The 18950-nt window shown below is 46.5% G+C and overlaps 1 protein-coding gene across 1 annotated transcript in view; it reads right to left on the reverse strand.

The window, feature by feature from the left end:
- LOC124287458 (probable serine/threonine-protein kinase fhkB) overlaps window positions 1-18950 on the reverse strand; it is a 41001-nt gene that overhangs the window by 8161 nt on the left and 13890 nt on the right. The window contains exons 2-4 of the mRNA XM_046724010.1: window positions 14519-14654; window positions 13114-13175; window positions 172-361 (exon numbers count right to left, since the gene is read on the reverse strand). The gene's annotated coding sequence lies outside the window, so the exon portion shown is untranslated. The remainder of the gene's footprint in view (window positions 1-171; window positions 362-13113; window positions 13176-14518; window positions 14655-18950) is intronic.

Here is an 18950-nt window from a genome sequence, read left to right on the forward strand (position 1 = left end):
ATATGTGGAATGGAAGGTGGGAAGTTACTCTGCACAGCAAAATGTGGTTCTGAAGACAGCTGAGCTACTAGCACCCCCGTAGGTGCACGCTAAATTGCCCTCCTAAAACTGAAGCCTTCCCCTAGCCTAAACGTCATGGTTTAACCAACACACAATGCTCCTGCAGCCTACCTGACATTGATTCCTCCGATAAATTCACATCATACAGCGTGTCGCTCTCCTTCTCATCAGGGTGGATGCTGACGACCGTTCCCCGCAATCCAAGGGGGACGGGGTATCCCAGCTTCACAGCTACCACCCGGTCGTACAGCCAGTAGGTGGCAGTCTGGTCCGGCACCAAGGGGCCTTGGTTGATGAGGGGCTAAAAACACATCTGAGCATGAAACTGATTCCAAATACTTTTGTACGACTGAAAAGTGTCTGCGTGCATGTATGTTGTGCATGGCTCACTTCGCAGTATTCCAGCTATACTACAGCAGCCTGAAAATAATCATGTCTGGACCTGACAATCCAGCGATCAACATTGGAACCAGCACTTTCTAACATATAACAATCAAGATGTTTATGATCATTGTGATCACACTGGGAACTTCTCACTAACACACAAAACATTTATGACAATGTCTTGCTCGGAAATGTAATTTTCTGATTAAAATTTATATATTTTTCTTATCCTGATTCATGCTTATTGCTCGTCTCCCTTTCCTTCCGAATGCTAGTGGATCACTTGAATCCCCTTTTGAAGCTCCCTTAAAAAAAGTGGACGTAAAATCACTCACCAGGTGTTATCTCCCTTCCCAAGGTTTTGGCGGGAAACGGCGCCACCTGTTCCTCACTCTCTCCGTAATACATACATAGCCCGACACACGGATTTACAGGGAAATCCAGAGTGCCTTGAGGGGAGGTTGGGAGGGCTCACCTCCTGAGTCAGGATAAGTATAAAATATCAATTTTAATCAGAAAATTACATGTTTCCTTATCCGTACTCTTGCTTATTGCTTGTAGAATCCGTCAGAAACAGTGGTGGGTCAAGCCACTTCTGGATTCCTACTGATGAATTTACGTCCTATATACCCCCCATGGGAACTTCTGAAGGCACTGCTCCTGCTGCTGATCCATATCCTAGCCTTCTCTGATGAATTTGGGGGGACCACAACTTATCAGATCTGTCTTCAGTAGACATATGTGTGGATTTAGGTGACGCCAACTCTTGATCATCGTATCAAGTGGAGAGGCTACCCTTAAATGTACGAGTAATCCTACAAGTACAGGGTCTATATTGATACTAGTCTGTTCTAGATGTGTAAATGGACTCTAGGCTCTATCTCTTCCAAGATCCATCTCAGCGCCTTAGCGGAACTGTCAGTTGTTGTGCTACAACAATAGGCCCAAACTGGTGGATGCCGGAGACGTCCTCGGTAGTGATGTCTCTGAGGTAGTGGTTCACAAACACTGACTCCGATTTCCAAAAGCATCCTTCCATTATAGTAGATATTGAGCAGTTTCCATGTAAGACGAGCTTAGATGCTAATGCTCTAACTTCATGAAGATTGGAGGCTCGTGGAGGCTCAAGTCCTGCTGCCTTGTAGGCTCTTAGGATGATTGCTCTCATCCAGATTGATATTGTAGTGCGTGAGATCAATGTGGGTGTCTCCGCCAATATAGGGATGAAAAGTCGTTTGAATTTTCGTCTCCAGATTTTAGATCTTTGCAAATAGATTTTCAGTGCTCTGACTGGGCATAAGGATAGGTCCTGAATATCCTGTGGCCCAAGGATTGATGATAAAGCTGGGATGTGGAATTGTCTGTCGGGTTGACCTGGCAATTGATTCTTAGCTAAGAAATCCCAGATGAACGATACTGTGATGTGCATCAAACCGTATACGTTCAAAGTTCAGAGCATGTATTTCTGACATCCGTGCTGCTGTTGCCAAGGCGATCAGGAAGAGAGTTTTCTGTCTAAGAAACTCATAGGATGTCCTGTCTAGTGGTTCATAAGCATCACTGGTGAGATGCTGTAAAACTACATTAAGATCCTAAGTTGATCTTCCAACTTGAAGGATCGTAGTAAGGCCAGTATTTCTGGTACTTTAGTCAGTTTAACACCTGATTTCATGGTGATTACTGAGCTGAGGGCCGCTAGGTATGTAGATAGCGTTGAACCTTTTAAATGTTTTATTTGTCTGAGATGACAAAGATATTCCGCCACTTGAGGATGTATTGCTTTCATCACTGTGAAGCCTTTTCTCAAGGCGTATTTCTCAAAACTCTGCCACTTGTAGTTATACAAGGTACTGGTAGATTTGCGTAAAGCTAGTGTAACTGCTTTCGCTGCTCTGGCGGAGTATCCTCTTTTAGTCAAGCAAGCTTTGATACACTCCACGCGTGTAGGTGGAACAACTTGGGGTTCTTGTGAGCTTGCTTGGTGTTAGGATGTATTAACAGGTTCGGCCACTCTGGGAGTTTCAGTTTTGGTTGTCCGAGTTCTTGTATGAGAACAGGAAGCCACGTTCTCACCGACCAAAAGGGCGCGACCAAAATCAGTTGCAGGTTCGTCTGCGTGATTTTCCGCAATACTTGTGGTATTAGGGTTGGGGGCGGAAACGCGTAAGCGTTTAGTCCTTCCCAAGAGATGCTTAGAGCATTTGTCGCCCATGCTTGTGGATCAGGAATTGGAGAGACGAATGTTGCCAGTTGATTGTTGAATCGTGTGGCGAATAGATCTATGAGTGGAGAACCTATCGTCTGTATTATGCACCTGAATGCTTCCGGATGTAACATCCATTCTGTTGGAGATGGTTGTTCCGGTCGTGATAGAGCGTCTGCTATCTCATTTACGGCCCCTGGAATGTGGCATGCCTTTACATAAACGTTCAACTCGTCTATTATGTTGAAGAGAAGAAAGCTGAGGCCTAGCAGATTGTAAAATCTTGTTGATCCTTGTCTGTTTATGTAGAACGCCACTGTTGAATTGTCCGTGTAGATCATCAATTTCGTGTTTCGTAGTATGCTGGACCAGTGTAGTAAGGCATTTATTGCTGCTTTCATCTCTAGCATGTTGATATGCAGAGTCATTTCTTGTTTCGACCATTTCCCGGCTGCCACTTCGTTCTCGAGGTGTGCTCCCCATCCTTGAAGTGATGCATCTACGTAAAGGTGCCTGTTGCATTCCGGCTCTACTAAGTAGGTTCCTTCGCAAACATTCGACTTCAGAGTCCACCATAGGAGATATGGTTTTAGTGTGTCTGGTAGTCTGAAGGGGTCCAGACTGTTTAGATGAGCGTTCACAAACATTTGTAGAGGGCGCAATTGTAGCCCTCATGCGCGTCATGTCTTGAGCTGACATGAGGAGACCTAATAGGCTCTGCCATTCTCGTAGTGGTAACGGAGAGAGTAGTACTTGAGATATCATTTGTTGTATCTTGACCCAACGGACCTTTGGCACGAATATGCGGTTCTCTGCTGTGATGAGCCGTATTCCTAGGAATTGTAGATCCTGAGTAGGCTCTAGTTCCGACTTGATCAAATTCACTAGCCATCCTAGTTGTGTGAGCAGTCTGATGGTAAAAATGTAATTTTCTGAGTAAAATTGATATTTTATACTTATCCTGACTCATGTATTATTGCTTCCCAAACGTTAGTGGAACACTTGTATCTCCTTTTTGAAGCTCCCTTTCAAAAGAGCAGACGTAAAATCACCACTCACCATGAGTTATGTCCCTCTGGTTTTGGCGGTAAAACAGCGCCACCTGTCTTCCCACGCTTCACTCTCTCCGAATAGTTAGCCCAACACTTCGATTAACAGGGAAATCCAAAGTGCCTAGTGAGGAGGTTGGGAGGGCTTACCTCATGAGTCAGGATAAGTATAAAATATCAATTTTAGTCAGAAAATTACATATTTTTCCTTATCCTGACTCATGTATTATTGCTTGTAGAATCCGTCGGATCTGGTGGTGGGACAAGCCACTTCTGGATTCCAATTAGTGATTTACGTCTTGCATAACCCCCTATGGGAACTTCCTGGTAGCACTTCTATTACTGCTAGGCCCTGCTGCTGTTGTAACCCTTTACTTCCAGCCTTCTCTGGGGGACCACAATTGTTCACTTTTGGTCCTTGCTTCTGTTAACATTATTATGTGGATTTTGCAACTCCATCTCTTGATGCAAGCATCAGTGGAGAAGCGACCCTTTTTATGTACGAGTACGTCCTTACAAGTACTGGGTCTTATCACTTAGGCTAGTCTGTCTTAGACTTGCATATGGACTCTAAAGCTGTAACTCTCCTGAGTGTAGGCTTTTGCAAGTCATGTGATAAAAGGGCGAGACTCCGTCTCAGCGCCTTTGTGGAACTGTCAATTGTTGTGCTACAAGTGGGCCAAAATGGTGAATGCCAGAGACATCTTGGTGGCGATGTCTCTCAGGTAGTGGTTGGCAAACACCATGTCCGATTTCCAGAAGCAGCCCTCCATTATCGTCGTGCTAGAGCAATTCCCATGTAGAGCGAGTGTTGACGCCAGAGCTCTAACTTCATGTGGATTGAGGCTTTGGAGGATCAAGTCTTGCTGCTTTGTAGGCCCGTAGTATGACAGTTCTCATCCATATTGATATCGTAGTGCGAGAGATCTCCGTCTGTGTCGCTGTCGATATAGGGATGAAAAGACGCTTGAATTTTCGTCTTCTGGTTCTAGACCTTTGTAGGTAGACTTTCACTGCGTTTACTGGGCAAAAGGATAGGTCCTGTGTATCCTGTGGCCCAAGGACTGATGATAGTGCTGGGATGTGGAATTGTCTGTCCGGTTGACCTGGCAGTTGATTCTTTGCTATAAAGTCCCATCTCAGTCCCATATGCACGATGTTTCGATTTTCGTCAAATCGTGTCCTCTCAAAGTCTTGAGCATGTATTTCCGACATCCTTGCTGCTGTTGCTAAGGCGATCAGGAATAGAGTCCTATCTAATGGTTCATAAGCTTCACTGATGAGATGCCGTAGAACTATGTTGAGGTCCCACGCCGGAGCTTTAAATCTCTGTTGTTGGTCCTCCAGTTTAAAAGAGCGTAGTAAGGCCAGTAACTCTGGTACCTTAGTCAGTTTTACACTGGTCCTCATAGTGATAACTGAGCTCAATGCCGCTAGGTATGTTGCGAGTGTTGACCCTTTCAACCGCTTCGTTTGTCTTAGGTGACAAAGATAGTCTGCCACTTGAGGGTGTGCTTTTATGGCTGTGAAGCCTGTTTTCAAGGCGTAGGTCTCAAGCTTGCCATTTGTCGCCGTATTGTTGCGGTTGACTTGGCGTAAGGCTAGCGTGACTGCTTTCGGCCCTCTGGCGGAATATCCTCTCTTATTCAAGCACCCCTTGATACGCTTCCACGCAGAGCCGGAACACCTGTGGGTTGCCGTGTGCTTGCTTTGTGTGTGGATGTACTAGCAAGTTCGTCCACTCTGGTAGTTGCAGTTGAGGCGGTCCTAGTTCTTGTATGAGAATGGGGAACCACATTCTCGCTGGCTAGTAAGGCTCGATCAAAATCAGTTGCAGGTTCCTCGTCTGCATGAATTTCTGCAACACTTTTGGTATTAGAGCTGGTGGCGGGAACGCGTAAGCGTTTAGTCCTTCCAAAGAGATGGTTAGAGCATCTGTTGCCCATGTTCGTGGATCTGTCCGACTTGAGGACTGAGAAGGCTCTGCCAACTTCGTAGTAATAATGGAGAGAGTAGTGCTTGAGATACAATGACTTGTATCTAGATCCAACCATCAGGAAACCCTTGCCATGTCCGTAAGAGCAGCGAAGCAATGTCCGACTCTGTGACTGCCATCATTGTGAAGCCTATGTAAGGTAGACTGGCTGCCGTAACCAAAAGTCCGTCAAACATATGTTGCTGCAATTCTCCTGATGAACCGTCTTCAATGCTGACAGGAAAAGTCTCTTATCCCGTGAAGGCAGTCAAATCACGTAGTTCCCGTCTAACTGGACTGTAATTGGGGCCTTCTTCCCTCGTTGAAAGTTTGTTGTTACTTGTAAACAATTCCCTGACATGTGAACTACGTCCGACTTCTGTGCAGGGCGTTGTATCTCATGGACCAATCAAAATTAAGCATTTTTATTCCTTTAGCTTCCCGCGATGTGACGTCACCGGTGTAGCAGAAAAAGGTCCTTGTAGAATCTTTGGCAGTCGTTGATATGTTATCAACACTCGGTCTTGTCCGTAGCCTTCCGGAGTTACACGAGTGACCACGTGTATAGAGGGTTGATTGGTAAACGCGCAAAGATTTCGCTGCGTAATACCGATGTAGGTAGGCTGTTTCCTGGCTGCTGTGACTGTTACTTCAGTCCTGAAGATAATGCAGTCGTCTTTTTTATACAGATGATCAGCTGACGTCCACACCTGCTCAGCCCTGCCACCTGTAGACTGCATTCATCGATCTCAATGAAGTGTCGTAAAATACCCTCTTTGTGTTGAAACACACAGGTCCTTGTAGAGTTGACTTGTAATTTCATCGCCTCAGCAAGGCAGTGCTGAACCACGCCAATGTGAATACCTGAAGATCTGTACGCAATTGAAGATCTCTGTATGGACATGAGTCCCTCCTGGATTCTTCAGATAAATCTCTAACCTTTGAGAAGGTGTAGGTTGTTAGCACCAAGGAGTGCAGTTAGTCCCGTTATTATCTTCTGATGTAGATATATCTATCTAAAATTTCTCAACAATGTGAATCCCGTCATGGATTCAGTCTGAAGATCTGCGCAGGTGATGAATTCGGACAACTACACGTGTCCCTCTGTCTTTACGCAGACAAAGATTTCTCCCTCCATGCTGAAGAGTTCCTTCGTATAGGCTCACAACGAAGATCAAGGTCTGAGGGTGAAGTGGGATGGCCAAGGTTGTCTATATTAATCGTTGAAACTGCAGAGCATGACTGTCAAGTGCTTGATTCTTCACACATTTCTTCATGCCGATTACCTCCCGCAGCTTCGTCCTTTAGGCTTGCGCGAACCGTCCATTAGGTCCATCATTTGCTGCATAAAAAATACCCGTGTTGAAGGTCTGCGACGACTGCAGATGTAGTGACGCATCTGAGAGTGTTGCGGCTTTTTGCGTTGAACTGTGGGATCTTTGGAGACTGGAACTTTGTTGCCTTCCTGAAGGCTGCGTCAACGTCCTCAGGTACGTCCAAGACCGGGTCAATTGAGGTAAGGTGATTGTGTGTACATCATCGTCCTTCATTAGGTACGTGAATGCTTCATTCTCTTTGATTCCGCCATCGTCCTCTGTATCAAGTCCAGTTGGATATGATCGTTGAGTATCCTCCCTGCATGGAGATCTGCATGGCAATCTGTGTGGAGATGAGTACGTAGAACTATGTGTAGTTCTAAGAAGAGATCTGTATGGCGACCTGCGTGGAGGTGAGCGTCTACGTGTCGGGGGTTGCCTTTGCGAAGGCAATATATTCCTATGTGGTGACATTCTTGATGATCTATCTGACGACCTTCGCGCAGGTGAGAGATTTGTTGAGGGTCTCAGTCCTGAGACAGTTCTCTGTATTTACTTGGAGGTGTAAGCCTCTCTGTGATGTAGGTAGCCTGCGCAAAGGCTCTTCATTTAGCTTCATCATCAGATGACGATCTATTTTGGTGGGATGAATGTCCCTTCCTTCGCACAGGTTCGTTGACGTCGTGAAGGGTAGGTCTGCTCTTAGAGCTAGAACCTCTTGTAGATATCTCAGATGCACCACCGGTGCGGAGTCCTTCGTGCAGCATTAGTTGAGCATGAGAGGCGGCTGCCTGATCATCATGCAAGGTACTGCGCGAACCGCTTCTCCATCAGGTCCATCATCTGTTGGGAGAATTGCTGCATAAAGGTCCCGGGGTTGAATGTCTCGGTTGATGACGCATCTGAGAGGAAAGCGATATGGTCCAGGGATCACTGTACATCATGGGTCCCTGCTGCCAGTGTAGAAGGTAACTCAGACTGCGTCGATAATGTTGCTGACGTTACCGTTGCTGAGGCCTGTGTCTTCTTCTTAGATAAGGATAGGCGGTTCTACGTACAAGCCTATTTCTTCCATCGGGACGATCTCGGCAGAGAAGGTCCGTATAGTCTGTGAAGAGCTTCCAGTTGATCTCTTACACCCCTAAGGCTTCTTCTGCGATGAAGATGGCCTCTTCTTCTTCGTATGGGTTGAGGAGTTGTTCGACGTAGAAGATATTTTCTTCGACGTAATGGCGGACCTCATCCCACGCCCATCTTCTGAAGACGCCTCGGGCAGGTCACTTAACAATGTATTCCTAAGTGGTGACTCCCGTGACGATCTTGTTGTTGACGCTGTAGAAGATAATTCAGATGACCTTCGCGCAGGTGAGAGATTTTGTTTGAGGGTCTGAGTCCCGAGACGTCTCTCTCAACCTTCTAGGTGGTGTAGGTTTCTTTCTCTGCGAAGTGGGTAGCCTGCGTGAAGGTTCTTCATTAGCCTCATCATCTGATGACGATCTCATTGGTTCTGAAGAGCGTGCCGTCCTGCGCGCAGATTTGCTGACGTCATGTAGCGTAGATCTGCTCTTAGTCCTAGAGCTAGATTCTCTGGTGGGCCTCTCAGATGTATCATCAGTATGGGGTCGTTCGTGCAGGTCTGGATCCTCTCTGAGGTTGATGACTTGAGCATGAGAGCCGCCTGGCTGTCAATCATGCGAGGCTCTTTCCTGCGCGAATCGCTTCTCCATCATCTCCATCATCTGTTGAGAGAATTGCTGCATTAAGGCCCCGAGGTTGAATGTCTGCGACGATTGTAGAGATGTCGTATCTGAGATGGTAGCGATATGGTCCAAGGATCGCTGTGCCTCATGGATCTCTGCTGTCAGTGTAGAAGGTAACTCGAACTGCGTACATAGGGCTGCTGACGTTACCATTGCTGAGGCCTGCTTCCTTTCTTATGCTGTATCTCTGGGATGATCAACAGCGGCTCATCATAAGGCCTCTCTCTTCCATCGGAACGATTTCGGCTGAAAAAGGTCCTCGTAATCTGCGAAGAACTCCCCGTTGAGCTGCTTGAAGTCTTAGGGGTGTAAGGCTTCTTCTGCGTTGAAGATGGCCTCTTCTTCGTATGGGTTGAGGAGTTGTCCATGTAATGGCGGACATCATCCCACGCCCATGTCAGAGGACGCCTCCGGCAGGTCACTGGATGGAAGTATGTCGTCTGACAACGATAGACAGCTCTTGAGGGACTCAGCCGGTTTATCCATGACTTGCAAAAGTCGTCTGGATTTATCCTTAGCACACCTAAGTACAGAGAAATAATAATTGAATTTGTGTTAATTGCTGACATAAGTTACAGCGAGAGCTGGAAGTACATATTGTTGTGCAACTGGGCACAGTAAATGCGGGTCTGCAGCAGATAACCTACAACGAAAAAAGGTTTTCATGAAATGTAAACAACTGAACAATCACGTAAAAAAACATGAATAATTTTCAAACCATATTGTAGAAGAATACTCCCTTATAAAGGTAACTTATAGGGCAATAACTAATTAAACAAAGGATATAGTGCCGTATTGGAGATACAGGCGCTCTCCCAACCGTCTACTAGGGCGAAGAAGGAGAGAGTGAAGCGTGGGAAGACAGACAGGTGGCGCTGTTTTCCTGCCAAAACCAGAGGGACATAACTCATGGTGAGTGGTGATTTTACGTCTGCTCTTTTGAAAGGGAGCTTCAAAAAGGAGACACAAGTGTTCCACTAACGTTCGGGAAGGGAAGGAGACAAGCAATAATACATGAGTCAGGATAAGGAAAAATTTCAGTTGTAGCCTGAGTTGACTGGATTCTTGCTGAGCTTGAATCCCGTAGTCTAGGTAAAACACTCGATGATGTAGGTATATACTGAAGGGCTTTGTCACTCGAGTAAACAACCAGGGGACGGACGATATTCCAAATGGCAGGACCTTCCATTTGAAATGACGTCCGTTGAAGAGGAATTGTAGATATCTCCTTGATTCCGGATGGATCGGGATGTGTAAGTATGCATCCTGTAAGTCTATGCTGGCGAGGTAATCTAACGGACGTATGAGATGTCGCAGTTGAGGCAGATGTATCATTTTGAACTTTTCGGGTTTTAGTAGATAATCTTTGTTGAATTTCCTCATGTTGAAGATGAGTGGGAATTTTTCTTTGGAGTTTTTCTTTGGAACAAGAAAAATTGGGTAGTAAAAACCGGGTGTGACGCACTTCTGGTTTATCTGTTCGATTGCCTCCTTCTCTAGTAGAGATGTGATGGCTTCTAGCAGATTTCCCTTCTGGTCTACAGCGTAGTTGTGGGTCTGTGGATTGATTGTTACTGGTGGAACTGCTTGTAGCTGTATCCTGTAACCTTTGCGTAGGATCTGAGATACGAAGTTGTCTTGAAGAATTCCCCAATTCTTGCAATAGTGTTGTAGACATCCACCCACTTGTGAAGGTTGTATTGGAACGGCTGGGGGTGGAAGACTCCAGTCGTTCCGAACCAGTTCTTCATCGTCTAGTATATCTGGCACCTCTAAAGGGTCGGCCTCTTCCCAGGTTACCCCTTGGAGTTCCGGATGGGCGATGAAAAGAATCCTTGCTTCCTTTAGTGTTGCAAAATTGCTTTTCCCTTGCTCTCTGTATGCCTGCAAACTTTGATTTGCCGGAATAGCGTTGGGACGTCTGGCGTATAACGCTGGCCAGTGTATCAATAGACTTGATCATCATTACTTCTCTCGCAAGTCTTTAGAGACTTCTTTGGCGACCTCATCAATTTCACCTGCGAAGATGGATGGCGCTGACCATGGGGCTCTGTAAAGTGTCTTGGTAAATTTCTCGCTCCAAGTGCTGGAAGATAGGAGGCCTTGCCTTCTTGACAGCGTCAATCCCACCGAAATGGAAGCTATGTGTTCAGACATGAACTGATGGCCTTTTTCTGTGTGAGTAGCGCTGAATAGATCATCCGATCTTCCTCTGAAGTTGAGTTTCTAAACTTCGCTATAAGGGTCTCGTTGACAGCTCTTGATCTGGCTAAGCCGAAAAAGGTTCGTCTGGTCATTGTGTCGAATTGTGCCAAGTTTTTGTCGTCTATCTTGTAAGATTTTGTCCGAGAGTCGTTGATGATTTATTAGTTCTCGTCTTTCTCTGGGGCCTTCAGGAAGGGTTCCATATGGTGTAGAGAGAACTTCTTTGCATTGAAAGACGGAATACTCAGAGTCTGGAACTTGGTTGCCTTCTTAAAGGCTGTTCTGAGGTTGTCTGGTACGTCTGAGACCTGATCAATGGGTAGCAGCGTAAGAATGTCTACATCATCATTCAACATCAGATACAAGTGTGCTTCATTGTTCTCCTTGGAGGGTGATGCAAGTTCCAGGTCATTGGCCATCCAGGACTTGATCTCTGAGTCGGAGAAGATAACGCCGCCGTCGTCTTCCGATTTAGCAGTCTCATGCTCTGAGGATTGACGTCGTATAGAGTCGTCCATACGCGGCGATCTGTAAGAAGATCTGTGAGAAGATCTACGTGGCGACCTGTGTGGAGATCTGTATGGGGACCTGTGTGGAGAACGTCGTGGTGATCCATACGTTCGCGAATGCGTTCGAGAACGCTGTCGTGGAGATCTACGTGGAGATGAAAATGTTCGTGAATGTCTTCGGGAAAATCTGCGCGTAGGTGAGAGGCTTTGACGAGGGTTGGTGTCTTGTGACGAATCTCTAAGCCTTCGAGCAGGTGTAGATTCTCTTCTCCTTGATGACAAACTTTTGCGTGTAGGTTCGTGATGACTGTTAGCATCTGTTAGCGGTGGTAGGTTCGTCGGACCTTCGTGCAGACATCGTAGACATGCTGGAATCATCGTGCAGGCTTCATAGGTTGTTAGTTTCCACGGGACGTGAAGCGCTGATCAGTTGTCTTTCACGCAGGTTCATCGTTGACAGCGTCTTCGTCGCAGCTCTCTCCTGTGCGAACCGTTGTTCCATTAGGTCCAACATCTGCTGGGTGAATTGCTGCATAAAGGAGCCCAGGTAGAAGTTCTGTGAGTGATGAGGCTTCCTTTCAAAGGCCGTAGTACCTCTCTCAAAACCCGATGTCTGCGTTGATGTGTTGTCTGCCGTAGAGATGGCTGCAGACGTCACGGTAGAAGATGCCTTCTTCTTAGTCGTGATCTCAGGGATGAGGATGGGAGGTTCATCGTAGACATCTACTTCCTCAAGGGGGACGAAATCAGCTGGAGAGAACCTTGACTTCTGATTTGCCCCGTAAGGAGACTTCGGCGAAGTCTTAGATACAGTAGACTTCTTCCTCTGGGAATGTGATGCCTTAGTCTTCTTGGACTGCGATGAGAAATTATAAGATGTAAACGATCTCTTCCTCGAGCCAGAGTTGATGTCTAAGACAGCAACATCCTCCGTTGACGACCCCGGTAGACCACTGGAATGGTGATCTGCGCAGACACCAACTGACGGTCCTCTGCAAGCTTAGCCGGTTTAGACATGTCTTGTAAAATTCATCTGGATTTGTCCCTTGCACGTCTAAACAGATAATATGAATATTTATTAAATTCAAAATCGGACAGGTGAAAACACAACAAACAGCGAATGCTGAAAGAACACGCAGGCTTGCAGTTAGGACATAATATGTGTGGATCAGCAGCAGACAATCTGTACCTACAAAGAATATAAGATTTCATCAACTTGTAAACAATCTGAACACTCACGTAAAAATGTGAAAAATAAGACAAAATTGACAAATAATTTCAAACCATATTGTTGGTAAACGATTCCTAAAGCCTTATACAGCTAATTTAGTAACAGCCTAAATTAGACAAGGATATAGTGCCTTATAGGGGACACAGGCGCTCTCACAACCGTCACTCGGGCGAAGAAGGAGAGAGTGAGGAGCATGGTGACAGGTGGCGCCATTTCCCGCCAAAACCTTGGGAAGGGAGATAACACCTGGTGAGTGATTTTACGTCCGTTTTTTTTAAGGGAGCTTCAAAAGGGTATTCAAGTGTTCCACTAGCATTCGGAAGGAAAGGGAGACAAGAAATAAGCATGAATCAGGATAAGGAAAAATAAATGACCATTTGGTTCCAGATTATTAGCATCACATTAAGTCACTTATACTTACTCTGAACAACAAATGAGGTTTCACTTGCATCTTGACTTTCTTCTGTTTCTCCTGTTTTCCTCCTGAAAGAAAAAGACAGACTTAAACAATTATCTACTACAGAAAAATGTGTCGTATGCCACTTCAACATTCACCTACAACCATAACAACACAGGAATGTGTCGTACAACACTTCAACATTCACCTACGAGCATCAACAACAGAGGAATGTGTCGTACAACACTTCAACATTCACCAACAGCCATAACAACACAGGAATGTGTCATACAACACTTCAACATTCACCTACAACCATCTACAACACAGGAATGTGTCGTATGCCACTTCAACATTCACCTACAACCATAAAAACAGAGGAATGTGTCATACAACACTTCAACATTCACCTACAACCATCAAAAACAGAGGAACGTGTCGTACGCCACTACAACATTCACCTACAACCATCTACAGCACAGGAATGTGTCTTATGCCACTTCAACATTCACCTACAACCATAACAACAGAGGAACGTGTCGTACGCCACTTCAACATTCACCTACAAACATAACAACACAGGAATGTGTCGTACGCAACTTCAACATTCACCTACAACCATCAACAACAGAGGAATGTGTCTTACGCCACTTCAACATTCACATACATCCATCAACAGAGGAATGTGTCGTATGCCACTTCAACATTCACCTACAACCATCTACAACACAGGAATGTGTCGTACGCCACTTCAACATTCACCTACAACCATCTACAACACAGGAATGTGTCGTACGCCACTTCAATATTCACATACATCCATCAACAACACAGGAATGTGTCATACTGCATTTCAACATTCACCTACAACCATCAACAATAGAGGAATGTGTCGTACGCCACTTCAACATTCACCTACAACCATCTACAACACAGGAATGTGTCGTACACCACTTCAACATTCACCTACAACCATAACAACACAGGAATGTGTCGTATGCCACTTCAACATTCACCTACAACCATCTACAACACAGGAATGTGTCGTACGCCACTTCAACATTCACCTACAACCATAACAACACAGGAATGTGTCGTATGCCACTTCAACATTCACCTACAACCATCAACAACAGAGGAACGTGTCGTACGACACTTCAACATTCACTTCAACCATCAACAACAGAGGAATGTGTCGTACGCCACTTCAACATTCACCTACAACCATAACAACAGAGGAATGTGTCATACGCCACTTCAACATTCACCTACAACCATCAACAACAGAGGAATGTGTCGTACGCCACTTCAACATGCACCTACAACCATAACAACAGAGTGCAAGTGGTTTTGTTACAGCTTTAGTGATCACTTACAATGTATTGAAGTTTTCATGATATAATGGGTGGAAGGAACACACAACACTCACATTAACTCTGTCCACCTCCTCTTCTATTGCCTTGACCACGCCCTCTTCCAAGATGTCTGCCCCCGTGGACAAAGGCTTGACATTATTGCACGGCAGGTTCCTCACAAAGTCTATCATGTGCTTCAGCTTGTATTCACTTGAAGGAAAGGTGAACATATCAAAATCTCAAACAATATTGAAAATTTTAATATAAATTGTATATTTATATACTTATCCTATCTCATGGTATGCACTTCTCTCTCTTGATTCGACACTGAGTGGAACGATGAAAACTTTTTTCCTTAGGCCTCTTTTGTCCATCCGCCCATGCACTCCATGCTACCCTCATTATAAGACAGCTTCCTAGCTCTCATGCAAAGCATGTGGCATGCACCACTAGCTGCCCACGTGACTATCTCCGAATCATCATTCTCATTCTTGAAGCCACTGGATAATATCCATCCTGGAGAATGTGCATAGCACGGAGGATGGGCGGATAAGTGTATAAATATACAATTTATATTAAAATTTTCAAATTTTTAAACTTGTCCTATCACACGGTATGCACTTATCACACGGTCGGACGGCGGGATGCAGATACCCTGTGTCTTGACAGTACGAACAGCAGGAGCTGTGTAGACTGGAAACAACCGTAGGGAGCGATGCACAAGGGAGGCCATGCACGCAACTCCTATGCTTGTGCTGAGTTCTTTTGAACTCCTTGGCTTACTAAGCACAATGTCTCCCAGGGAGATGGGTGCGCCCGAGCGATGTGGTGTTCGGCCGCAACCTCCGAAGAAGGACTCAGTTCAGCGAGAAAGGATGTCACTTCGCAACGATTTCCAAGGTACCCCCATAATTTAAAGTTGGTTGACAATAATAGGGCCAGCCCCTGCTTCGAGAACACCCCCACAGACACCGACCAGGGGCGGGTGAAAGAGAAGCACAACTCGGGAACTCCAGGTTTTAACGTTCAGTTCCAGAACAGCATCAAATTGACCCTCACTCCTTTGCATAAGCTTAGTCAAAGGATGTGCCCGGCAACTTTGGAGTCAGAACGCAACGAAATCCACTGGAATTCGGGAGTGACACACTTCACTGACATAACTGCTTCGAAAAGTAGAGGTCAGGAAACATGAAATGTCGAACCCTTCGACATCGTGATACAGAATCGAGATCCAGATTCCTCCAACCACCAAGGTGGTAGTATCTCCATGTCTTAGTATAAAACTAAGTGAAGTAGTTCTAACCCATAAGCAATCAAAACATAAGGCAGACAGCAAGTTCAGACTTATATTCAAGTAAATACAGGGAAGCAGCAACTGCGAGGGACCGTTTCCTGTCTGCGTTGATGGGCCGTTGACAACTGTTGTGTGAGCACAAGGGGTCCAAACTGGTGCAGGCCTTGGACATCCTTGACTGAGAGGTCTCGAAGGTAGTGCGCAGAGAAGACCGAATCGGACTGCCAGAAACATCCTTCCATAATGGTGTGAAGAGAGCAGTTGCTATGAAGAGCCATTGTAGACGCTAACGCCCGTGTCTCATGGGGATTGGAAGCTGTCGGGGGCGGTAACCCAACAAAGGTGTAAGCCCGTAGGATGGTGGCTCTCATCCAAAAGGATAAATTGGTGCGAGACACTTCCGCCCTGGATGTTGAGGACATCGGATCTTTAGAGGCAGCAAGAAAAATCTTCAAAGCCCTAACAGGGCAAAGCTGCAGGTCTTCATTGTCATGCCGCACAAGGATCGTGGACAACGGTGCGATGGTAAAAGTACGATCGGGTTGTCCCGGCAACTGATTCTTCATTACGGAATCCCAACAGAGACCGAGGAAGACTTTGCCATGCTTTTTCCATTCAAACTGGACTTTGTTAACGTCCAAAGCGTGGAGTTCAGGAATCCGAGCAGCTGTAGCCAAAGCCACAAGGAAGAAGGTCTTGAAGGAGATCTTCTCAAAGTCTTCCAGAGCTAGGGGTTCATAGTCCGCTGAGGCCAAATGACGTAGCACCACAGATAAATCCCAAGCAGGAGGTCTAAACTTCTTAGACTGATCAGCCAACTTGAAGGACCGGAGTAAATACTGAAGCTCAGGAACCGTGGAGACCTTAGAGCCTGTGGTGGTAGCCAGGACCGAGTTGATTGCAGCAGGGTAAGTGGCCAAGGTGGAGCCCTTGAGCTTCCTAGACGACTGCAAATGCCGCAGAAACTCAGCAACGATTTGAGGCGAAGTAGAAACAGGAGATGTAATGCCTCTGGACGAGCAATATCACTCAAAACATTTCCATTTCTCATCATAAAGTGAGCAGGTGGATGTTCGATGAGCAGAAGTGATGGCCATAGCCACTCTCCGCGAATACTCCTTGGCGATTAAGGACTTCTGCAGATGCGCCAAACGTGCAGAGACAGGGTGTGAAGGGAGACATGACGCCGATCCGAGTGAGGGTGTTACAGTAGGTCGTCCCGGTTGGGGAGAGAAACTGGATTTAGGTCTGCGACCTCTGTGAGATCGACAAACCAACTCCTGACTCGCCAGTAAGGCGCGACCAAAATCAATAGAATCTGCCTGGTCGCTTGGAGTTTCTTGATGACTCTGGGTGAAGAGTCGGAGGTGGAAAGGCGTAAGCGTTGAGTCCCTCCCACAAAATTGCCAGAGCAGCGACGAGATGGTCTGGTATCAGCGAGACAAACAGCGGGAGCTGATGGTTGAACAGCGAGGCGAATAGGTCGACTTGGGGCCTTGATAACGGGAAGACCATTTCCCGAAAGAACTTTGGGTTCAATTGCCACTCGGTGGGAGACAGCCGATCGGAGCAGGAGAGTGCATGTGCAATGACATTCCTGACTCCGGGAATGTGTCTGTCTCGAGCATTGATGTTGAGGGAGTCGATTAGATGGAAGAAACGAAACGCCAACTGAAGAAGGTTCGCCGAACCCGTCGACCCGAGATGGTTGATGTACCAGACGACCGTGGAGTTGTCTGTCTAAACAGCAGGGAGGACCCCCGAAGTTCTGTCGCCCAATGTCAAAAGGCAGGAAGCACCGCCAAGAACTCGAGTTCGTTTATGTGCAAGTCCCGTTCTGCGGATGACCACAGCCCGGCTATCTGATGATGATGAAAATGTGCCCCCCACCCTGTGAGCGACACGTTGACGAACAAGTGGTGTGTTGGAACGAACGGCATCAAACAAACGTTCCGTTCGACAAGCCACCACTGAAGAAAAGGACGTAAGGGTTCGGGAAGACGAATCAACTCCTGGAGATTCTCTAAGACAAGATACGGATGCAGGAAATGCTGCAACGGATGCAGTTGTAATTGTCCCTGCCGTGTCAATGCCTGTGCCGACGTCAAAGAGTCCCAACAGTTCCTGCCACTGTCGTAAGGTCCTGGCCTGCGACAGAGCTAACGGAACTAGCCGTTGAATCTTCAGCCACCTGTTTTGAGGGTCGAAAATCAGGCCTTGGTGTGTGTCGAAAGTTGCTCCAATGAATTGAAGGTTCTGGGTCGGTATTAGTTCCGACTTTGCAGTGTTTAACAACCAACCTAGTGTCCGGAATAACTTCGTACTGAACTCCAAGTGACGTAGAAGAACGACTGGGTCTCACTGTGCCTGAATGCAGTCGTCTATGTAACTTTCGAACACAACTCCGTGAAGATGAAGAAACCTGGTGATCGGCTTGGTGATCCTGGTAAATAGCCACTGATAATTGATAATGGATCCCTTGGAAGACGAATCGGAGACAATCGACACCATCTGGAGGTGAGATGGGCGCTGGAGATAGTTGGCATTGAAAAGTTTCATGTTGAAAATGAGTCTTAGGTTTGTGGAATTTTTCTTGGGTACCAGAAAGATGGGGGAATAGAATTGGAGTGATGGGCGCCGGACCTAGAGACTGGACAGCACATTTCTCTATGAGCGTACCTATAGCGGAGTGAAGAACCTGGATCTGGTCTGCCAGGAAACTGCGGTTACTGGATGCACTGTCAGCGGTGGATGGCCGATGACTGGAAGGTGATAGTCTGTGGCGAGGAGGTCGGTCACGAACGGATCGTCGAGTATGGTCCAGTTGGGAGCGAACCGCCCTAGTCTCCCGCCCACTGGAGAGACGTAGATGGGGACGGCTGGAGGTGGGAGTTCCCAGTCGTGCCCTTGTTTTGACGGCTCGGGAGTCGGACTTGGGAGGACGTCGGGAAGAAGGACCACGGGAGGACCTGCTACCTCTAGCTCGGGACGAATGGCCACAAAAGCCCTGACGCAATTCCGGATGAGATGGCGAGAACCATGGAGGCCTCCTCTGTATCATAGAACTTTGCAGATGAGACTTCTGGAGTTTCAATAATTCCACCGAAACTTGAAATTGAGTGTCCCGATCCACCTTCGTCGAAACGTCTCCAATCACGCCATTAAATAAGGATTCTGCAGACCATGGTTGATGGAAGAGCCAAACAGCCTTA

This window comes from Haliotis rubra, unplaced genomic scaffold (genome assembly GCF_003918875.1).
Source record: "Haliotis rubra isolate DU_JTF1 unplaced genomic scaffold, ASM391887v1 Scf400, whole genome shotgun sequence".
Taxonomy (NCBI): Eukaryota; Metazoa; Mollusca; class Gastropoda; order Lepetellida; family Haliotidae; genus Haliotis; species Haliotis rubra.